Source organism: Saccoglossus kowalevskii, chromosome 12 (assembly GCF_978046115.1).
Source record: "Saccoglossus kowalevskii chromosome 12, keSacKowa6.1, whole genome shotgun sequence".
Lineage (NCBI taxonomy): Eukaryota > Metazoa > Hemichordata > Enteropneusta > Harrimaniidae > Saccoglossus > Saccoglossus kowalevskii.
The window spans coordinates 16,505,143-16,530,037 of NC_140652.1; the positions used below are offsets into that span (position 1 = coordinate 16,505,143).

The 24,895-nt window shown below is 37.9% G+C and overlaps 1 protein-coding gene across 1 annotated transcript in view; it reads right to left on the bottom strand.

The window, feature by feature from the left end:
• Positions 1-23,902, bottom strand: part of LOC146735577 (uncharacterized) — a 33,701-nt gene extending 9,799 nt beyond the window's left edge. Inside the window, exon 1 of the mRNA XM_085506449.1 lies at positions 23,719-23,902. The gene's annotated coding sequence lies outside the window, so the exon portion shown is untranslated. The remainder of the gene's footprint in view (positions 1-23,718) is intronic.
• Between the last annotated feature and the right edge of the window lie 993 nt (positions 23,903-24,895).

The window sequence follows — 24,895 nt, forward strand, 5'->3', positions numbered from 1 at the left end:
ACACGTAGCCAGGGTAATGAAATTAAACGGTACCCACCGAAAAATACACAGGGTCAGAACCCTGACCAACACATTGAATTAAAGTCCAAGATTGGTCGGTTATGTACGTACTTATCCAGAGTGACTTCAGACCCATTTTAACACGTAGCCAGGGTAATGAAATTAAACGGTACCCACCGAAAAAAACACAGGGTCAGAACCCTGACCAACACATTGAATTAAAGTCCAAGATTGGTCGGTTATGTACGTACTTATCCAGAGAGACTTCAGACCCATTTTAACACGTAGCCAGGGTAATGAACCAATGCATTGCCTGATATTAAATGTTAACTAACGTTTTAGTACATAAGTATAAGCATTCAGTAATTTTAATGAAAAAAAAGTACATTTATCTTAGTAATAGTGACACCTGTTGTTTAGTGTGATGAACCCCCACGGTTGGGTACAGGAGCATAGAAGTTTTTAATTAAAATTGTTTTCCATAAGAAAAATGAAACCATCATACATGGCCTTATAAACAGCCTTTTACTTCATAGTGGGGTGGGTGGAGTAAAGCTGTGATTATTTTTATTACTTTCTGACCATCTAGTTTGCCATTTACCATGTCCATATAAACTAAAGCTCCAGCCAATATCAGATTTGACTACTTGTTTCAAGCTATGGCACTTGGAAATGAGTGTTGTGACATGTGGCAAATGTCCAACTGTCTTGGTTAATAAGATTGGCTATATTTCAACTAGAAACAGGTAAACCAGTATACCTGTATGTACGAAGCCAGTGAATGTTATTCAAGCCAAAGAAACTGCACCTATTTATATAAATACACATGGACAGAGAATATTTTCTTGGAGCACTAAATGTGACAATTGCCCTACTCTCTGTGATAAATATACCACACCAGCTACATAGTGCCCGACGAGGAGTTGGGTAGGTAGTGAAGAAAAACATTGACTGAAGCCTGGCAGAGGACTGAATTGTTGTCAACAGCAACAAACATACTGGGAAAGTCAAAGACAGTGAAAAAACAAACAAACAAAAAACACACAGGCATATAAATACTAACTTTCTAGGATCTTTATTGACTCCAAGTAATCCAGAGTAGAACGAGATGAATCAACGCTATACTCCGCCATCTTTATTTTAATATTAGATGCAATCATTATTCTGTAGGGGACAACGGGTCATAACTTGAGGGGAGTTAACACCCATGATTTTTAAAATGCCTTGATCAATAAGAGTCTAAGTTACAGGGAACATTATTTTCATATTTCAGTGGACCAATAAATGCATTTGACAGGAAAATAGAAAAACTCTACCACAACAGCAATTAGAACAGCTTGCTGCATTATAAGTATCACTTCCCTGTCAAATTAGTGGTTCATGCTTATTTGAATCTGAACATAACAGGCCAATTCTATCACACCTTGCTAGGCTTGAACTTCCATCCAATCAGAGCATTCCAAATGAACATGATTCTCCACAAAACTAGAGGGCGCTCTGACCAAAAAATTGCCATGATCTAAATAAAAAGAACTGAATGTCCACAGTTATGTCTGTATGTGTACCTTACCTGCATGCAAAATAAAGTCCAAGATTGGTCGGTTATGTACGTACATATCCAGAGTGACTTCAGACCCATTTTAACACGTAGCCAGGGTAATGAAATTAAACGGTACCCACCGAAAAATACACAGGGTCAGAACCCTGACCAACACATTGAATTAAAGTCCAAGATTGGTCGGTTATGTACGTACTTATCCAGAGTGACTTCAGACCCATTTTAACACGTAGCCAGGGTAATGAAATTAAACGGTACCCACCGAAAAATACACAGGGTCAGAACCCTGACCAACACATTGAATTAAAGTCCAAGATTGGTCGGTTATGTACGTACTTATCCAGAGTGACTTCAGACCCATTTTAACACGTAGCCAGGGTAATGAAATTAAACGGTACCCACCGAAAAATACACAGGGTCAGAACCCTGACCAACACATTGAAATAAAGTCCAAGATTGGTCGGTTATGTACGTACTTATCCAGAGTGACTTCAGACCCATTTTAACACGTAGCCAGGGTAATGAAATTAAACGGTACCCACCGAAAAATACACAGGGTCAGAACCCTGACCAACACATTGAATTAAAGTCCAAGATTGGTCGGTTATGTACGTACTTATCCAGAGTGACTTCAGACCCATTTTAACACGTAGCCAGGGTAATGAAATTAAACGGTACCCACCGAAAAAAACACAGGGTCAGAACCCTGACCAACACATTGAATTAAAGTCCAAGATTGGTCGGTTATGTACGTACTTATCCAGAGTGACTTCAGACCCATTTTAACACGTAGCCAGGGTAATGAACCAATGCATTGCCTGATATTAAATGTTAACTAACGTTTTAGTACATAAGTATAAGCATTCAGTAATTTTAATGAAAAAAAAGTACATTTATCTTAGTAATAGTGACACCTGTTGTTTAGTGTGATGAACCCCCACGGTTGGGTACAGGAGCATAGAAGTTTTTAATTAAAATTGTTTTCCATAAGAAAAATGAAACCATCATACATGGCCTTATAAACAGCCTTTTACTTCATAGTGGGGTGGGTGGAGTAAAGCTGTGATTATTTTTATTACTTTCTGACAATCTAGTTTGCCATTTACCATGTCCATATAAACTAAAGCTCCAGCCAATATCAGATTTGACTACTTGTTTCAAGCTATGGCACTTGGAAATGAGTGTTGTGACATGTGGCAAATGTCCAACTGTCTTGGTTAATAAGATTGGCTATATTTCAACTAGAAACAGGTAAACCAGTATACCTGTATGTACGAAGCCAGTGAATGTTATTCAAGCCAAAGAAACTGCACCTATTTATATAAATACACATGGACAGAGAATATTTTCTTGGAGCACTAAATGTGACAATTGCCCTACTGTCTGTGATAAATATACCACACCAGCTACATAGTGCCCGACGAGGAGTTGGGTAGGTAGTGAAGAAAAACATTGACTGAAGCCTGGCAGAGGACTGAATTGTTGTCAACAGCAACAAACATACTGGGAAAGTCAAAGACAGTGAAAAAACAAACAAACAAAAAACACACAGGCATATAAATACTAACTTTCTAGGATCTTTATTGACTCCAAGTAATCCAGAGTAGAACGAGATGAATCAACGCTATACTCCGCCATCTTTATTTTAATATTAGATGCAATCATTATTCTGTAGGGGACAACGGGTCATAACTTGAGGGGAGTTAACACCCATGATTTTTAAAATGCCTTGATCAATAAGAGTCTAAGTTACAGGGAACATTATTTTCATTTTTCAGTGGACCAATAAATGCATTTGACAGGAAAATAGAAAAACTCTACCACAACAGCAATTAGAACAGCTTGCTGCATTATAAGTATCACTTCCCTGTCAAATTAGTGGTTCATGCTTATTTGAATCTGAACATAACAGGCCAATTCTATCACACCTTGCTAGGCTTGAACTTCCATCCAATCAGAGCATTCCAAATGAACATGATTCTCCACAAAACTAGAGGGCGCTCTGACCAAAAAATTGCCATGATCTAAATAAAAAGAACTGAATGTCCACAGTTATGTCTGTAGGTGTACCTTACCTGCATGCAAAATAAAGTCCAAGATTGGTCGGTTATGTACGTACTTATCCAGAGTGACTTCAGACCCATTTTAACACGTAGCCAGGGTAATGAAATTAAACGGTACCCACCGAAAAATACACAGGGTCAGAACCCTGACCAACACATTGAATTAAAGTCCAAGATTGGTCGGTTATGTACGTACTTATCCAGAGTGACTTCAGACCCATTTTAACACGTAGCCAGGGTAATGAAATTAAACGGTACCCACCGAAAAAAACATAGGGTCAGAACCCTGACCAACACATTGAATTAAAGTCCAAGATTGGTCGGTTATGTACGTACTTATCCAGAGTGACTTCAGACCCATTTTAACACGTAGCCAGGGTAACGAACCAATGCATTGCCTGATATTAAATGTTAACTAACGTTTTAGTACATAAGTATAAGCATTCAGTAATTTTAATGAAAAAAAAGTACATTTATCTTAGTAATAGTGACACCTGTTGTTTAGTGTGATGAACCCCCACGGTTGGGTACAGGAGCATAGAAGTTTTTAATTAAAATTGTTTTCCATAAGAAAAATGAAACCATCATACATGGCCTTATAAACAGCCTTTTACTTCATAGTGGGGTGGGTGGAGTAAAGCTGTGATTATTTTTATTACTTTCTGACCATCTAGTTTGCCATTTACCATGTCCATATAAACTAAAGCTCCAGCCAATATCAGATTTGACTACTTGTTTCAAGCTATGGCACTTGGAAATGAGTGTTGTGACATGTGGCAAATGTCCAACTGTCTTGGTTAATAAGATTGGCTATATTTCAACTAGAAACAGGTAAACCAGTATACCTGTATGTACGAAGCCAGTGAATGTTATTCAAGCCAAAGAAACTGCACCTATTTATATAAATACAAATGGACAGAGAATATTTTCTTGGAGCACTAAATGTGACAATTGCCCTACTGTCTGTGATAAATATACCACACCAGCTACATAGTGCCCGACGAGGAGTTGGGTAGGTAGTGAAGAAAAACATTGACTGAAGCCTGGCAGAGGACTGAATTGTTGTCAACAGCAACAAACATACTGGGAAAGTCAAAGACAGTGAAAAAACAAACAAACAAAAAACACACAGGCATATAAATACTAACTTTCTAGGATCTTTATTGACTCCAAGTAATCCAGAGTAGAACGAGATGAATCAACGCTATACTCCGCCATCTTTATTTTAATATTAGATGCAATCATTATTCTGTAGGGGACAACGGGTCATAACTTGAGGGGAGTTAACACCCATGATTTTTAAAATGCCTTGATCAATAAGAGTCTAAGTTACAGGGAACATTATTTTCATTTTTCAGTGGACCAATAAATGCATTTGACAGGAAAATAGAAAAACTCTACCACAACAGCAATTAGAACAGCTTGCTGCATTATAAGTATCACTTCCCTGTCAAATTAGTGGTTCATGCTTATTTGAATCTGAACATAACAGGCCAATTCTATCACACCTTGCTAGGCTTGAACTTCCATCCAATCAGAGCATTCCAAATGAACATGATTCTCCACAAAACTAGAGGGCGCTCTGACCAAAAAATTGCCATGATCTAAATAAAAAGAACTGAATGTCCACAGTTATGTCTGTAGGTGTACCTTACCTGCATGCAAAATAAAGTCCAAGATTGGTCGGTTATGTACGTACTTATCCAGAGTGACTTCAGACCCATTTTAACACGTAGCCAGGGTAATGAAATTAAACGGTACCCACCGAAAAATACACAGGGTCAGAACCCTGACCAACACATTGAATTAAAGTCCAAGATTGGTCGGTTATGTACGTACTTATCCAGAGTGACTTCAGACCCATTTTAACACGTAGCCAGGGTAATGAAATTAAACGGTACCCACCGAAAAATACACAGGGTCAGAACCCTGACCAACACATTGAAATAAAGTCCAAGATTGGTCGGTTATGTACGTACTTATCCAGAGTGACTTCAGACCCATTTTAACACGTAGCCAGGGTAATGAAATTAAACGGTACCCACCGAAAAATACACAGGGTCAGAACCCTGACCAACACATTGAATTAAAGTCCAAGATTGGTCGGTTATGTACGTACTTATCCAGAGTGACTTCAGACCCATTTTAACACGTAGCCAGGGTAATGAAATTAAACGGTACCCACCGAAAAAAACACAGGGTCAGAACCCTGACCAACACATTGAATTAAAGTCCAAGATTGGTCGGTTATGTACGTACTTATCCAGAGTGACTTCAGACCCATTTTAACACGTAGCCAGGGTAATGAACCAATGCATTGCCTGATATTAAATGTTAACTAACGTTTTAGTACATAAGTATAAGCATTCAGTAATTTTAATGAAAAAAAGTACATTTATCTTAGTAATAGTGACACCTGTTGTTTAGTGTGATGAACCCCCACGGTTGGGTACAGGAGCATAGAAGTTTTTAATTAAAATTGTTTTCCATAAGAAAAATGAAACCATCATACATGGCCTTATAAACAGCCTTTTACTTCATAGTGGGGTGGGTGGAGTAAAGCTGTGATTATTTTTATTACTTTCTGACCATCTAGTTTGCCATTTACCATGTCCATATAAACTAAAGCTCCAGCCAATATCAGATTTGACTACTTGTTTCAAGCTATGGCACTTGGAAATGAGTGTTGTGACATGTGGCAAATGTCCAACTGTCTTGGTTAATAAGATTGGCTATATTTCAACTAGAAACAGGTAAACCAGTATACCTGTATGTACGAAGCCAGTGAATGTTATTCAAGCCAAAGAAACTGCACCTATTTATATAAATACACATGGACAGAGAATATTTTCTTGGAGCACTAAATGTGACAATTGCCCTACTGTCTGTGATAAATATACCACACCAGCTACATAGTGCCCGACGAGGAGTTGGGTAGGTAGTGAAGAAAAACATTGACTGAAGCCTGGCAGAGGACTGAATTGTTGTCAACAGCAACAAACATACTGGGAAAGTCAAAGACAGTGAAAAAACAAACAAACAAAAAACACACAGGCATATAAATACTAACTTTCTAGGATCTTTATTGACTCCAAGTAATCCAGAGTAGAACGAGATGAATCAACGCTATACTCCGCCATCTTTATTTTAATATTAGATGCAATCATTATTCTGTAGGGGACAACGGGTCATAACTTGAGGGGAGTTAACACCCATGATTTTTAAAATGCCTTGATCAATAAGAGTCTAAGTTACAGGGAACATTATTTTCATTTTTCAGTGGACCAATAAATGCATTTGACAGGAAAATAGAAAAACTCTACCACAACAGCAATTAGAACAGCTTGCTGCATTATAAGTATCACTTCCCTGTCAAATTAGTGGTTCATGTTTATTTGAATCTGAACATAACAGGCCAATTCTATCACACCTTGCTAGGCTTGAACTTCCATCCAATCAGAGCATTCCAAACGAACATGATTCTCCACAAAACTAGAGGGCGCTCTGACCAAAAAATTGCCATGATCTAAATAAAAAGAACTGAATGTCCACAGTTATGTCTGTAGGTGTACCTTACCTGCATGCAAAATAAAGTCCAAGATTGGTCGGTTATGTACGTACTTATCCAGAGTGACTTCAGACCCATTTTAACACGTAGCCAGGGTAATGAAATTAAACGGTACCCACCGAAAAATACACAGGGTCAGAACCCTGACCAACACATTGAATTAAAGTCCAAGATTGGTCGGTTATGTACGTACTTATCCAGAGTGACTTCAGACCCATTTTAACACGTAGCCAGGGTAATGAACCAATGCATTGCCTGATATTAAATGTTAACTAACGTTTTAGTACATAAGTATAAGCATTCAGTAATTTTAATGAAAAAAAAGTACATTTATCTTAGTAATAGTGACACCTGTTGTTTAGTGTGATGAACCCCCACGGTTGGGTACAGGAGCATAGAAGTTTTTAATTAAAATTGTTTTCCATAAGAAAAATGAAACCATCATACATGGCCTTATAAACAGCCTTTTACTTCATAGTGGGGTGGGTGGAGTAAAGCTGTGATTATTTTTATTACTTTCTGACCATCTAGTTTGCCATTTACCATGTCCATATAAACTAAAGCTCCAGCCAATATCAGATTTGACTACTTGTTTCAAGCTATGGCACTTGGAAATGAGTGTTGTGACATGTGGCAAATGTCCAACTGTCTTGGTTAATAAGATTGGCTATATTTCAACTAGAAACAGGTAAACCAGTATACCTGTATGTACGAAGCCAGTGAATGTTATTCAAGCCAAAGAAACTGCACCTATTTATATAAATACACATGGACAGAGAATATTTTCTTGGAGCACTAAATGTGACAATTGCCCTACTGTCTGTGATAAATATACCACACCAGCTACATAGTGCCCGACGAGGAGTTGGGTAGGTAGTGAAGAAAAACATTGACTGAAGCCTGGCAGAGGACTGAATTGTTGTCAACAGCAACAAACATACTGGGAAAGTCAAAGACAGTGAAAAAACAAACAAACAAAAAACACACAGGCATATAAATACTAACTTTCTAGGATCTTTATTGACTCCAAGTAATCCAGAGTAGAACGAGATGAATCAACGCTATACTCCGCCATCTTTATTTTAATATTAGATGCAATCATTATTCTGTAGGGGACAACGGGTCATAACTTGAGGGGAGTTAACACCCATGATTTTTAAAATGCCTTGATCAATAAGAGTCTAAGTTACAGGGAACATTATTTTCATTTTTCAGTGGACCAATAAATGCATTTGACAGGAAAATAGAAAAACTCTACCACAACAGCAATTAGAACAGCTTGCTGCATTATAAGTATCACTTCCCTGTCAAATTAGTGGTTCATGTTTATTTGAATCTGAACATAACAGGCCAATTCTATCACACCTTGCTAGGCTTGAACTTCCATCCAATCAGAGCATTCCAAACGAACATGATTCTCCACAAAACTAGAGGGCGCTCTGACCAAAAAATTGCCATGATCTAAATAAAAAGAACTGAATGTCCACAGTTATGTCTGTAGGTGTACCTTACCTGCATGCAAAATAAAGTCCAAGATTGGTCGGTTATGTACGTACATATCCAGAGTGACTTCAGACCCATTTTAACACGTAGCCAGGGTAATGAAATTAAACGGTACCCACCGAAAAATACACAGGGTCAGAACCCTGACCAACACATTGAATTAAAGTCCAAGATTGGTCGGTTATGTACGTACTTATCCAGAGTGACTTCAGACCCATTTTAACACGTAGCCAGGGTAATGAAATTAAACGGTACCCACCGAAAAATACACAGGGTCAGAACCCTGACCAACACATTGAATTAAAGTCCAAGATTGGTCGGTTATGTACGTACTTATCCAGAGTGACTTCAGACCCATTTTAACACGTAGCCAGGGTAATGAAATTAAACGGTACCCACCGAAAAATACACAGGGTCAGAACCCTGACCAACACATTGAAATAAAGTCCAAGATTGGTCGGTTATGTACGTACTTATCCAGAGTGACTTCAGACCCATTTTAACACGTAGCCAGGGTAATGAAATTAAACGGTACCCACCGAAAAATACACAGGGTCAGAACCCTGACCAACACATTGAATTAAAGTCCAAGATTGGTCGGTTATGTACGTACTTATCCAGAGTGACTTCAGACCCATTTTAACACGTAGCCAGGGTAATGAAATTAAACGGTACCACCGAAAAAAACACAGGGTCAGAACCCTGACCAACACATTGAATTAAAGTCCAAGATTGGTCGGTTATGTACGTACTTATCCAGAGTGACTTCAGACCCATTTTAACACGTAGCCAGGGTAATGAACCAATGCATTGCCTGATATTAAATGTTAACTAACGTTTTAGTACATAAGTATAAGCATTCAGTAATTTTAATGAAAAAAAGTACATTTATCTTAGTAATAGTGACACCTGTTGTTTAGTGTGATGAACCCCCACGGTTGGGTACAGGAGCATAGAAGTTTTTAATTAAAATTGTTTTCCATAAGAAAAATGAAGCCATCATACATGGCCTTATAAACAGCCTTTTACTTCATAGTGGGGTGGGTGGAGTAAAGCTGTGATTATTTTTATTACTTTCTGACCATCTAGTTTGCCATTTACCATGTCCATATAAACTAAAGCTCCAGCCAATATCAGATTTGACTACTTGTTTCAAGCTATGGCACTTGGAAATGAGTGTTGTGACATGTGGCAAATGTCCAACTGTCTTGGTTAATAAGATTGGCTATATTTCAACTAGAAACAGGTAAACCAGTATACCTGTATGTACGAAGCCAGTGAATGTTATTCAAGCCAAAGAAACTGCACCTATTTATATAAATACACATGGACAGAGAATATTTTCTTGGAGCACTAAATGTGACAATTGCCCTACTGTCTGTGATAAATATACCACACCAGCTACATAGTGCCCGACGAGGAGTTGGGTAGGTAGTGAAGAAAAACATTGACTGAAGCCTGGCAGAGGACTGAATTGTTGTCAACAGCAACAAACATACTGGGAAAGTCAAAGACAGTGAAAAAACAAACAAACAAAAAACACACAGGCATATAAATACTAACTTTCTAGGATCTTTATTGACTCCAAGTAATCCAGAGTAGAACGAGATGAATCAACGCTATACTCCGCCATCTTTATTTTAATATTAGATGCAATCATTATTCTGTAGGGGACAACGGGTCATAACTTGAGGGGAGTTAACACCCATGATTTTTAAAATGCCTTGATCAATAAGAGTCTAAGTTACAGGGAACATTATTTTCATTTTTCAGTGGACCAATAAATGCATTTGACAGGAAAATAGAAAAACTCTACCACAACAACAATTAGAACAGCTTGCTGCATTATAAGTATCACTTCCCTGTCAAATTAGTGGTTCATGCTTATTTGAATCTGAACATAACAGGCCAATTCTATCACACCTTGCTAGGCTTGAACTTCCATCCAATCAGAGCATTCCAAATGAACATGATTCTCCACAAAACTAGAGGGCGCTCTGACCAAAAAATTGCCATGATCTAAATAAAAAGAACTGAATGTCCACAGTTATGTCTGTAGGTGTACCTTACCTGCATGCAAAATAAAGTCCAAGATTGGTCGGTTATGTACGTACTTATCCAGAGTGACTTCAGACCCATTTTAACACGTAGCCAGGGTAATGAAATTAAACGGTACCCACCGAAAAATACACAGGGTCAGAACCCTGACCAACACATTGAATTAAAGTCCAAGATTGGTCGGTTATGTACGTACTTATCCAGAGTGACTTCAGACCCATTTTAACACGTAGCCAGGGTAATGAAATTAAACGGTACCCATCGAAAAATACACAGGGTCAGAACCCTGACCAACACATTGAAATAAAGTCCAAGATTGGTCGGTTATGTACGTACTTATCCAGAGTGACTTCAGACCCATTTTAACACGTAGCCAGGGTAATGAAATTAAACGGTACCCACCGAAAAATACACAGGGTCAGAACCCTGACCAACACATTGAATTAAAGTCCAAGATTGGTCGGTTATGTACGTACTTATCCAGAGTGACTTCAGACCCATTTTAACACGTAGCCAGGGTAATGAAATTAAACGGTACCCACCGAAAAAAACACAGGGTCAGAACCCTGACCAACACATTGAATTAAAGTCCAAGATTGGTCGGTTATGTACGTACTTATCCAGAGTGACTTCAGACCCATTTTAACACGTAGCCAGGGTAATGAACCAATGCATTGCCTGATATTAAATGTTAACTAACGTTTTAGTACATAAGTATAAGCATTCAGTAATTTTAATGAAAAAAAAGTACATTTATCTTAGTAATAGTGACACCTGTTGTTTAGTGTGATGAACCCCCACGGTTGGGTACAGGAGCATAGAAGTTTTTAATTAAAATTGTTTTCCATAAGAAAAATGAAACCATCATACATGGCCTTATAAACAGCCTTTTACTTCATAGTGGGGTGGGTGGAGTAAAGCTGTGATTATTTTTATTACTTTCTGACAATCTAGTTTGCCATTTACCATGTCCATATAAACTAAAGCTCCAGCCAATATCAGATTTGACTACTTGTTTCAAGCTATGGCACTTGGAAATGAGTGTTGTGACATGTGGCAAATGTCCAACTGTCTTGGTTAATAAGATTGGCTATATTTCAACTAGAAACAGGTAAACCAGTATACCTGTATGTACGAAGCCAGTGAATGTTATTCAAGCCAAAGAAACTGCACCTATTTATATAAATACACATGGACAGAGAATATTTTCTTGGAGCACTAAATGTGACAATTGCCCTACTGTCTGTGATAAATATACCACACCAGCTACATAGTGCCCGACGAGGAGTTGGGTAGGTAGTGAAGAAAAACATTGACTGAAGCCTGGCAGAGGACTGAATTGTTGTCAACAGCAACAAACATACTGGGAAAGTCAAAGACAGTGAAAAAACAAACAAACAAAAAACACACAGGCATATAAATACTAACTTTCTAGGATCTTTATTGACTCCAAGTAATCCAGAGTAGAACGAGATGAATCAACGCTATACTCCGCCATCTTTATTTTAATATTAGATGCAATCATTATTCTGTAGGGGACAACGGGTCATAACTTGAGGGGAGTTAACACCCATGATTTTTAAAATGCCTTGATCAATAAGAGTCTAAGTTACAGGGAACATTATTTTCATTTTTCAGTGGACCAATAAATGCATTTGACAGGAAAATAGAAAAACTCTACCACAACAGCAATTAGAACAGCTTGCTGCATTATAAGTATCACTTCCCTGTCAAATTAGTGGTTCATGCTTATTTGAATCTGAACATAACAGGCCAATTCTATCACACCTTGCTAGGCTTGAACTTCCATCCAATCAGAGCATTCCAAATGAACATGATTCTCCACAAAACTAGAGGGCGCTCTGACCAAAAAATTGCCATGATCTAAATAAAAAGAACTGAATGTCCACAGTTATGTCTGTAGGTGTACCTTACCTGCATGCAAAATAAAGTCCAAGATTGGTCGGTTATGTACGTACTTATCCAGAGTGACTTCAGACCCATTTTAACACGTAGCCAGGGTAATGAAATTAAACGGTACCCACCGAAAAATACACAGGGTCAGAACCCTGACCAACACATTGAATTAAAGTCCAAGATTGGTCGGTTATGTACGTACTTATCCAGAGTGACTTCAGACCCATTTTAACACGTAGCCAGGGTAATGAAATTAAACGGTACCCACCGAAAAATACACAGGGTCAGAACCCTGACCAACACATTGAAATAAAGTCCAAGATTGGTCGGTTATGTACGTACTTATCCAGAGTGACTTCAGACCCATTTTAACACGTAGCCAGGGTAATGAAATTAAACGGTACCCACCGAAAAATACACAGGGTCAGAACCCTGACCAACACATTGAATTAAAGTCCAAGATTGGTCGGTTATGTACGTACTTATCCAGAGTGACTTCAGACCCATTTTAACACGTAGCCAGGGTAATGAAATTAAACGGTACCCACCGAAAAAAACACAGGGTCAGAACCCTGACCAACACATTGAATTAAAGTCCAAGATTGGTCGGTTATGTACGTACTTATCCAGAGTGACTTCAGACCCATTTTAACACGTAGCCAGGGTAATGAACCAATGCATTGCCTGATATTAAATGTTAACTAACGTTTTAGTACATAAGTATAAGCATTCAGTAATTTTAATGAAAAAAAAGTACATTTATCTTAGTAATAGTGACACCTGTTGTTTAGTGTGATGAACCCCCACGGTTGGGTACAGGAGCATAGAAGTTTTTAATTAAAATTGTTTTCCATAAGAAAAATGAAACCATCATACATGGCCTTATAAACAGCCTTTTACTTCATAGTGGGGTGGGTGGAGTAAAGCTGTGATTATTTTTATTACTTTCTGACCATCTAGTTTGCCATTTACCATGTCCATATAAACTAAAGCTCCAGCCAATATCAGATTTGACTACTTGTTTCAAGCTATGGCACTTGGAAATGAGTGTTGTGACATGTGGCAAATGTCCAACTGTCTTGGTTAATAAGATTGGCTATATTTCAACTAGAAACAGGTAAACCAGTATACCTGTATGTACGAAGCCAGTGAATGTTATTCAAGCCAAAGAAACTGCACCTATTTATATAAATACACATGGACAGAGAATATTTTCTTGGAGCACTAAATGTGACAATTGCCCTACTGTCTGTGATAAATATACCACACCAGCTACATAGTGCCCGACGAGGAGTTGGGTAGGTAGTGAAGAAAAACATTGACTGAAGCCTGGCAGAGGACTGAATTGTTGTCAACAGCAACAAACATACTGGGAAAGTCAAAGACAGTGAAAAAACAAACAAACAAAAAACACACAGGCATATAAATACTAACTTTCTAGGATCTTTATTGACTCCAAGTAATCCAGAGTAGAACGAGATGAATCAACGCTATACTCCGCCATCTTTATTTTAATATTAGATGCAATCATTATTCTGTAGGGGACAACGGGTCATAACTTGAGGGGAGTTAACACACATGATTTTTAAAATGCCTTGATCAATAAGAGTCTAAGTTACAGGGAACATTATTTTCATTTTTCAGTGGACCAATAAATGCATTTGACAGGAAAATAGAAAAACTCTACCACAACAGCAATTAGAACAGCTTGCTGCATTATAAGTATCACTTCCCTGTCAAATTAGTGGTTCATGCTTATTTGAATCTGAACATAACAGGCCAATTCTATCACACCTTGCTAGGCTTGAACTTCCATCCAATCAGAGCATTCCAAATGAACATGATTCTCCACAAAACTAGAGGGCGCTCTGACCAAAAAATTGCCATGATCTAAATAAAAAGAACTGAATGTCCACAGTTATGTCTGTAGGTGTACCTTACCTGCATGCAAAATAAAGTCCAAGATTGGTCGGTTATGTACGTACTTATCCAGAGTGAATTCATACCCATTTTAACACGTAGCCAGGGTGGTGAAATTAAACGGTACCCACCGAAAAATACACAGGGTCAGAACCCTGACCAACACATTGAAATAAAGTCCAAGATTGGTCGGTTATGTACGTACTTATCCAAAATGAATTCATAACCATTTTAACACGTAGCCAGGGTAGTGAAATTAAACGGTACCCACCGAAAAATACACAGGGTCAGAACCCTGACCAACACATTGAAATAAAGTCCAAGATTGGTCGGTTATGTACGTACTTATCCAAAATGAATTCATACCCATTTTAACACGTAGCCAGGGTGGTGAAATTAAACGGTACCCACCGAAAAATACACAGGGTCAGAACCCTGACCAACACATTGAATTAAAGTCCAAGATTGGTCGGTTATGTACGTACTTATCCAGAGTAACTTCAGACCCATTTTAACACGTAGCCAGGGTAATGAAATTAAACGGTACCCACCGAAAAATACACAGGGTCAGAACCCTGACCAACACATTGAATTAAAGTCCAAGATTGGTCGGTTATGTACGTACTTATCCAGAGTGACTTCAGACCCATTTTAACACGTAGCCAGGGTAATGAAATTAAACGGTACCCACCGAAAAATACACAGGGTCAGAACCCTGACCAACACATTGAAATAAAATCCAAGATTGGTCGGTTATGTACGTACTTATCCAGAGTGACTTCAGACCCATTTTAACACGTAGCCAGGGTAATGAAATTAAACGGTACCCACCGAAAAATACACAGGGTCAGAACCCTGACCAACACATTGAATTAAAGTCCAAGATTGGTCGGTTATGTACGTACTTATCCAGAGTGACTTCAGACCCATTTTAACACGTAGCCAGGGTAATGAAATTAAACGGTACCCACCGAAAAATACACAGGGTCAGAACCCTGACCAACACATTGAATTAAAGTCCAAGATTGGTCGGTTATGTACGTACTTATCCAGAGTGACTTCAGACCCATTTTAACACGTAGCCAGGGTAATGAACCAATGCATTGCCTGATATTAAATGTTAACTAACGTTTTAGTACATAAGTATAAGCATATTATGTCCACAGTTATGTCTGTAGGTGCAACACCAAATCCGCAAAACTCCCCTCTACACTATTTTATTATCACTCGTTCCCCAGCTGACAGCGAAATGACGAATCCTAAATGAGACATTATTCGGACCTATAAGGAAGTTAAACTAACATGGTCATACGTGACTAAACTCGAAAATGTGCATCTAGCGAACTATAACAACACACCACTGAACTAATCAGATGAAAACAGTAAGGGTTTACCGCTGGTCGCAGTCAATTCGGTGAAGTCCGTATGTTCTGTGCAGAGCTAAATCTGTTCTGTCCTGCAGTAAATACATACGACGCCACAAAACATGTATTGTTGATTATATTTTCCTTTCACGGAGCAACACTTGATAGGTCGTACCATGGAGGTGGTCGTACGTAGTGACAGGCTTTATTTGCCACCATTTACATATTCAATGTACCAAAACACAACGAAGTTTCTGTTAGGTAGCATAATGGGAATCTTGTCGATGGAAGCGTTATGTTTAACGTTGTCGTTTCTAGAAACGTGTGATATATGTGTAAACAGAAGAATTTTCTTTGAATGTTTGAGTGTATGCAAAATTGGAAGCAAAGCATGTTTTGCATATTTATCACTATTGTTTCACGAATATAACATACTAGAAAGCTTTTTAGTAAGTTGTGTACACATAATAGCTGTTGATCACAACATTTATAGTTATTCTCAGTGATTAGTCATTATTACCAAACGCTTCAGCGTGGTATTAAGAGTTCGTTTTCAGGGGTGGGTGATACCAAAGTGGAAAATTGTTGTACATATGGGGGTAATTCCTGGAATTGCAAAAGAGGGTTCAGGCTGAAATACAATATGTAATGTTTTCGTCTAATATTTCTGTGGTATTCTGCTGCTGTAACTTATGTGAAATTTGTTCTAAAATTCAGTGTAGGCCTACTTTCCATCTTTTTCCGTGGGTGTTGAAGGGGAATGTAACGCGCACTACGTGATTCGTTGAATACAAAGGTGACGGATTGGCACAAGAGGGCGTCGTCCGATCTCGGCGGAACGTTTCGAAGTCAGTCGTCGTAGGCCATCGTCGAAGCAACAACGTACCTTTTACAATCAGATGAAATAATTTCATTTAGAAACATCACATAGTAACAATAAATACTCAAAACAAACACTCACAAATCACGCACACAAAAAAGCAGTAGGTGAAAAGCCCTAAAAATACCTTGACTCATGCGATTGCACGTCATTAATGATGTGCTGATTGGACAGATAAGAAAGGTAGGCCCTGTTCAACACTATGGTATTGGATATTGTTAGTTTGTGTGAGATTTGTTTACTTCAGTGTTTGTTGTCATTCATTGCCTATTCAGAATCACTAGTGTAATTTATATGGGAACACTACTATTTGTTAGGTATGACCTGCTACGCTACCAGTTGACATGTGTATGCCCATTTAGTAACCATGTCACGTGTAAGGGAAACCAGACACCCAGACTTAATTCAGAGATGTCTGATTAACATCGCCTTAATGTAAATTCTGTCACTATATTGTTAGAAACTTTTCATGGCAACATTTCAATTTATCTGTACAGATTAAAAGACACATTTTATTTTGCTTCGTTGAAAAAAGTGACAAAAAATATGAAATAGAGAACACAATGTGTATGTGCTGTAGTAAGCTTAATTAATTGATGTGCTTTATTTTTGCTCATCTCGCTGGTAGTTAAATGCGCTAATTTAAATCCTGGTTAATATGAAAGTTAACATTAAAAACATTATTGTCTTCATAAACCAGTGAATTTAAAATCAGTGATTACTCCTGCAACATCAAATCCGCTAAAATCTCCTTCTACACTAAATGTGATTATTGCGTGATCGGCAAATAATTGACACTAAGCGTACTAAGCCCTCGAAATTGAACGAATGGTCGTCGCGCCACGCATGCACGAGATATATGTATCATATAAACAAAGATGGCGACTTTGACTGAGACGTTACGAAGCTTAAATTGGGTAATTTTGTAGGTGATTCGAAAGTATCGAATGAGTTACTGGCGGTAATTAGTGCCATTCACGCCCTTGTCAAAAATCATACTTGTGATTTCCTTTAGAAGATACATTAGATTGTGGGAAAATCAATGTTTATCAACACAAATGTCCCACATGCGCGGCGAGACGACCACCGCCCTTTAACATTAAATCATATTATTTTCGTTATAAACCAGTGAATTTAAAGTCAATGAATATTCCTGCAACATCAAATCTGCTAAATCCCTCCTCTACATTAATGTAAGCGTGCTAAGCCCTTAAAACCGTTGTGTATTGGTGCATTTAGAATTAAAGGAAATAGCTAGGATAACAAATGCATACACATAGTGCACACGCATAGAAATGACGCACGAGACTAAATAAGAGACTCTTCATTCTTTAGTCTCTTTATTCAGTTTAATGCCGTATTCAATACGGCGGTCCCAACAGAGTAAATATTGGTAAATTGTTCGCATTTATTTTTATAAACTAGTACGCCATCTGACTGTGAAATGAGACATTGTTCTAACTAACATGGTCGTACGTGACTAAACTCCAAAGCTTATAGCATTCTAATATGTACATCTAACAGACAGTAACAACACACGACTGAACCAATCAGATGAATACAGTAAGGGCTTATCGCTGGTCGCAGTAATTCGGTGAGGTCTTATGTTCTGAGAAGAGCTAAATCTATTCTGTCCCTCAGTAAAAAACACACAACGCCATAAATCAGGTGAAGCCAATGGAGCTGTTCATATGAAAAGCTGTTCCAAGGGATTTTTATTGAGGGCAGGGGATTTTTCTATTTTTATGTAGGGGGCGGGAAATACCAAATACCAGTACCCCCTCTAGCGGGCACGTCAGATTTCTAAAAAAAATGCAAAGACAGGGAAACTTTTTTTAGTGGGTAGGGTACTTACATAAAAAATATCGCAGGGTGGGGAACACAGCTTTTAGGGCAGGGTATAATAAAAAAGATGAAATAACATCTGCTAAATTTGGGCAGCCGTGTGCTATCAATAACTGAAAATGCGAGTCACCCACTGATCTACTGAGTGGTTAATGTTAATGAGGGGTGGGGAAAGACGAATTTGGTCAGCAGAAGGGCGAGAAAGGCAAGAAAGCGGTAGGGGAGTAGGCAACAACGTGTGTGCTTTTTTAATGAGGGCAGGGGAAAGATGAATTTGGTCAGCAGGATGGGAAGACATTTTTTTTTTCAGGTGGAGGGTAGCTTATGAACAGCTTTTAATTTCCCCCTCCTTCTTTTATATTAATTAGCATACTTCAAAAAGCCCATAAAATAAATTTTGTCCCACAGAATTTACTATTTCATTTTTTTGCTCGCTGGCTGCACCTGACAAATGATATTGCCGATTATACTTTCCTTTCATGGGCCATTGGTTTTGTACGTCCCTGTGTAACACGTGATAGGTCGTACGCAGTTCCGGACTTTGTCACCATTTACATATTTAATGTATCAAAAAACAATGAAGTGTCTGTTAGGTATCTAGACTGTCAAGATCGCGTCAGTTGTGCCCCCGCGGTGCTCTAAACCCTACACACGTGGGATCTCATGCCGTTCGGCCGGCGAGGACACCACCCACGCCAACATTAGGTATCATAATGGGAATAGTTATTATGAGTGATTAGTCATTATGTTATTTCTATGTTTGTGTAATTGCAATGAGTACTCTAATCGTGATTTGGTTAAAGGGCGGTAATCATAGCGGCGCTAATGTGCGACACTTGGGTTGACAAATTATTTATTTACCCATAATCCAATGCGCTTTCTAATAAAATCACGAGTACGAGTTTTGCCTTGGGCGCCAATTGCACTAATTAATTTCAATACCTAATTAAAGCTTGGTAACCTCTCAGTTTGTACGAGTTGCTGTGCCCAACAGACAAAATCGCCAGCTTTATTTGTATGGACTACCGCTCATTAAAGACCATATTTTTGAAAACAGTTTAGTCAACAAACCTGCACGAATTTCATACTGAGGAAAGGTCACACTTTTCAAAAAACAAGCATTTAGTGCAAGTTTAGCAATTGTGGCAATGGTCACTGGAAGGGCATACCCTGTAAGAGGAAATATGTTTTGTTATGTAATGCATGGATATGTATATTTGATGATATGGATGTACAGGAAATTGAAGCTGAAACATGAAGTTGTTGTCACTATTACCAGAATATATTTTTGCATTATTGAGTTACAGTACATGTGACTGAATTGCGAATGACAGAGTAAGACAATATGACAAAGTTACATGTGATCTTGAGATGACCTTGACCGTTTCTTGAAAGATCTTAACGGAGGGGGACCCCCCCCCCCAATACACATGCAATAAACATGTAACCTTGAGATGACCATAATTCGGCCTTGAAGATTTTGGGGAGGTGTTTTAGTCCCTCCCAATCACACTGTTCAGGATAACCCATATAAAAGCAGAAAATGTATAAACCTTGAAATGACCTTGACCTTAACTTTCTGGAAAACATTGGCCCATCCAATTTATGAAAATGTGTACTGAGAAAGCTTAGTTTCTGACTGAAGAATGAAGATGTCTTCACAAAATGCACAAACTTGACAGAGGACCAGTTCATGTGTCTAAATTATAAAATTCAAAGCCATGTAGCAAATGTGCAACAAATGTTTAAATACTGCACTAAAAATAGGCACTTGCATAATAAGCCTGGGTGTAATCCATGTCAAAAACATTCATGCCAAATTTCAAATCAATTTGACAAGCGGTTGTGGAAAAATAATTTTTTACCATAAATGACAAAAATAATCGTAAAAAATAGAGGTTTAATTGTAATGTCATGAAATGAAAAAATCTGCCAGAGGACCATCCCAGGTAGGTGTGATATGAATGCAAGGCAACCGTATAAACGAAGCAGTCGTATAAATGAAAAAAGTTTATGTAAAATAGACAGACCATGACAGGTGTGGTCAACCACTGAACTCCGTTCAGTCACCTTTGATGACAGTGGAACTTAAAAATAACCAAAAGAAACTAAACTTACACGTGTTCAGACATGGTATAAAGCCAATAATTTTGCTATCACATTACGGGAACAACCCATTAAAAAAGTGTAACCTCACTTCCTCACTTGGTTATCAGTTTATGATCAGGACATTAGTCTTACTTAATTAATTAGAAAGATTGTTACCTTATGCCACATAACAATGTGTAAACAAATGTGTACTAACTGGAATTACTTTTAGACATCGATTGACCTGCCAGTTTCGAAAATCACGTGGAGTGCGCGTTTGTGTTTCTATAGCACGATCGTCCAGTAATCATACACATTTTTCGTGATCATTTAAAATAAGTCAATAGAACAATATAAACGGAAAAAAGTACAAGTATTTCACTTTCTCTCAGATACGGGAGTTTTCTGGCGCACCATATCAGGCGGGAGAGACACATCATAACGTTCCGATCACCCTGGAAAAGTCATCTTCCGTGTTACCGTCTGTGAGGATTTGTCGTACGTTGACGACTGCCCATCGACTCGCTCCATCCACTGCCTCGATGATGTCTCCCCGTTCATATGTGAAAGTGGCCATACAATTACGGGAAAGAATAGCAAATCATGTAACGCTTCTATAAAGTTCGACAAAACACCGTAACTGAAAATTCAACTGGACACTAGTTGTTTTTATAAGACTACAAGACACTTTGCGATGGGCTTCTTTCGCAGTCAGTAATATTTACGAACATTTTTGTTCACTATTTTATAAACTGGCTTGGCAATTCCCATCACCGATTAGACTTTTAGATTTAGATTTTAGATTTTTTCAACAAATCCAATCTCGATAATTTTGTTTACTTCACATTTTTACTATGATTATATTTAAAGTTTTGATAATTTTAATGGGTATGCATATTTTAATGCATACGTGTACACTCACAAAAATACCCCCAAAATAAGAGAATTTAGTATATAGCCTTGACAAAAAAGCATTATTTGTCCTTGTCTTAATAATGCATTTGTTTCGATCTGTGTAACTTTATGTGGACATCCTAAGGAGATTTAAAGTTCAGTTCATAACTGACGGTTTTGCAATATTAGGGCTTGTCAACTTGTCCATGGAGGCTGCAAGATTATTTTTATAAATATTGTATTCACTGACTTATTTACATTGACCATGAGGTGCGCAGTATATTTTTCTTACTGATGTAACTACAGTGACTGTGTGGTGTACTCGGAAGTTTTTGTTTTGTTTTGTTGATTGTTGTCAGTTGTTTGTTTTGTGTTCTTGGAATTTTGTACAAAAAACAACAATGGTCAAATGGGTATATTATTTCTACCTTGCAGTATATCGTAGACAGTACTTGTATACTTTGTTATCCAGCATAAATATCGGATTGTTCGGAAGCATGAGATTGTAATGTTACAGTACATTTCTTTCATTAATGTTGTAAGATGACGCTTTCTCCGGGGCCTTCAGAGTCCCACGTTGACTATGTCCCGGTTCGTTTACTTACACTTGTTGTCAGTGTCTGAGTGGTATATACAAAATACGACCAAATAAACGTCAGAATATTAAAACAACAGAAACCTAAAAATCAGTTACCCATGCCAAGAGAGCCGCAGAACCAAAACAATCTGTCAGCCGTTGCCGTCCGATATGATTTTACACATCGAAATTGAGAATCGCAGGTGTAAACATATTGCATAGAAATGAACACTAAATACATCTATCCCGGCCAGGTATCGAATCATCAATCTTCATGAGTGACGTAACTGGCATTTCCATCTATTTGCTTCTATTCCCACTATCCTACAACGCTCAAGGGAGTGTTGTCAAATTCGCGAGTGTGCGTATTTTCGTACAGTGGCGTAAACATTGCTACAATCAAAGACGCGCTGAACACGAAGTCCATTCTGGTCTAGTACCATTGTCAAATCCTGGGGAGTAGACTATTTATATGGGAGACGTTACAATAAGGAACTATTAAAATTATTCGTTTGCACATCAAAATCCATTATTGGAACAGAGCATGTTCTATATTCACCAAAAAACAAAGTTGTCATGTTTCTAGACACACAACAGTCCCGAGCGACCTGCGTTCTTGAAAATCGAGTCTTATCGCCCTTACGATTTCGAGCAAAAAAAAGTTGAGGCCAAAAACGACCTATTTTCGCCCAATCTTCTATGAATTTATCATAATTTAGCTATAGTTATAGGTTATTTATTAGAGACGCCCGAAGAACCAAAGTTTGGGACGTGAATCGCTCCGGCGACGAAAAATCGGCGGAAATAGCCAAGAGGGACTGCATTTCAAAAACATATTTTATATATAGGCATGGAGGTATGATATAGGGTATATAAAACTGCATAGAGGTCACATTTGCATATCCCTACGCGTAAGAGCGAAGTGAAGAGGCCGTTCAAGATTGAATACTCATGTTAAAATATGACGATAAAGACAACTCCACGGAGCTCTAAACTAAATAACATTTTCAACAGTATATGTTTATTGTCATAAATATGAAGAACACATCGTGATAAACAAGAAAATAGTTCCACGCGTAAGAAAGTATTTATGAGTACTTCGTCTCAGGCATTGCCTTCTAATCTACCTTATCTAACTTGTTTACGACCCACACCAAAAAAAGTAAACAAACTTCACATGACGTCGACATTTTATCGCACCCGAGTAACTGCCTCAGCAACTCGTTTTTTGTGTGGCTAGGTTATTAGCGTGTTGTTCCCGTAATGAATGCTAATAAAACTATTACTTTCCAAAGCTAAACGAATACCAAACTAAAATTCAAATGACGCATCCTAAATGAGACATTGTTTGGACCTATAAGAAAGTTAAACTAACATGGTCATACGTGATCAACTCCAAAATTTATAGCATTCTAATATGTACATCTATCAAACTGTAACAACACAAGACTGAACTAATCAGATGAAAAAAGTAAGAGCTTACCGCTGATCACAGTCAATTCGGTGAAGTCTGTATGTTCTGCGAAGAGCTAAATCTGTTCTGTCCGGCAGTGAAAACACACGACGCGGCAAATGGTATTGCCGATTATACTTTCCTTTCATAGGCGGTTGGTTTTGTACGTCCCTGGGCAACACGTGATATATCTTACGCAGTGCCGGGCTTTGTTTGTCATCCATTCACATATTTAATGTACCAAAACAAAATGAAGTTTCAGTTAGGTATCATAATGAGAATCTTGAGGATGAGGGAATAATGTTTAACGTTGACGTTTCTAGATACGTGTAAAATATGTGTAAAAAGACGATTTTTTTTAATGTTTGAGTGTATGCAAAATTTAAACCAATGCATGATTTGCATATTTATCATTTTTGTTTCACGAATATAACATACTAGAAAGCTTTTTAGTAAGTTGCATACACATAATAGCTGTTGATCACAACATTTATAGTTATTCTATAATGTGAGTGATTAGTCATTATGTTATTTATATTTTCTTGTAATTGCAACAATTACTCTAATCGTGATTTGGTTGAAAGCCATATTTTTTAAAATAGTTTGGTCAACAACCTTGTGCAAATGTCATACTGTGGAAAGGACCCACTTTAAAAATAAAACAAGCGACCTTGCTGTCGGTAGAGCTCCGATGTGATATGACAAGTGCAGAGGGCAGTGGATGTCACTAGTTGGATAGGAGAAGTGGAATCTATGACAGTTTAGTAATTGTGGCAATGGTCACTGAAGGGCATATCCCTTAAGAGGAAATATATTTGTTTATGTAATGCATGGATATGTATATTTTTTATGATGTGGGTGTACAGGAAATTAAAGCTGGAACATGAAGTTGTTCATTACGGGAACAACACGCTAATAACCTAGCCACACAAAACCCGAGTTGTTGAGGCAGTTACTCGGGTGCGATAAAATGTCGACGTCATGTGGAGTTTGTTTACTTTTTTTGGATATGGGTCGTAAACAAGTTAGATAAGCTAGATTAGAAGGCAATGCCTGAGACGAAGTACTCATAAATACTTTCTTACGTGTGGAACTATTTTGTTTTTGTTTTTCACAATGTGTTCTTTATATACTCTATATTTATGACAATAAATATTTACTGCTGAAAATGTTATTTAGTTTAGAGCTCCGTGGAGTTGTCTTTATC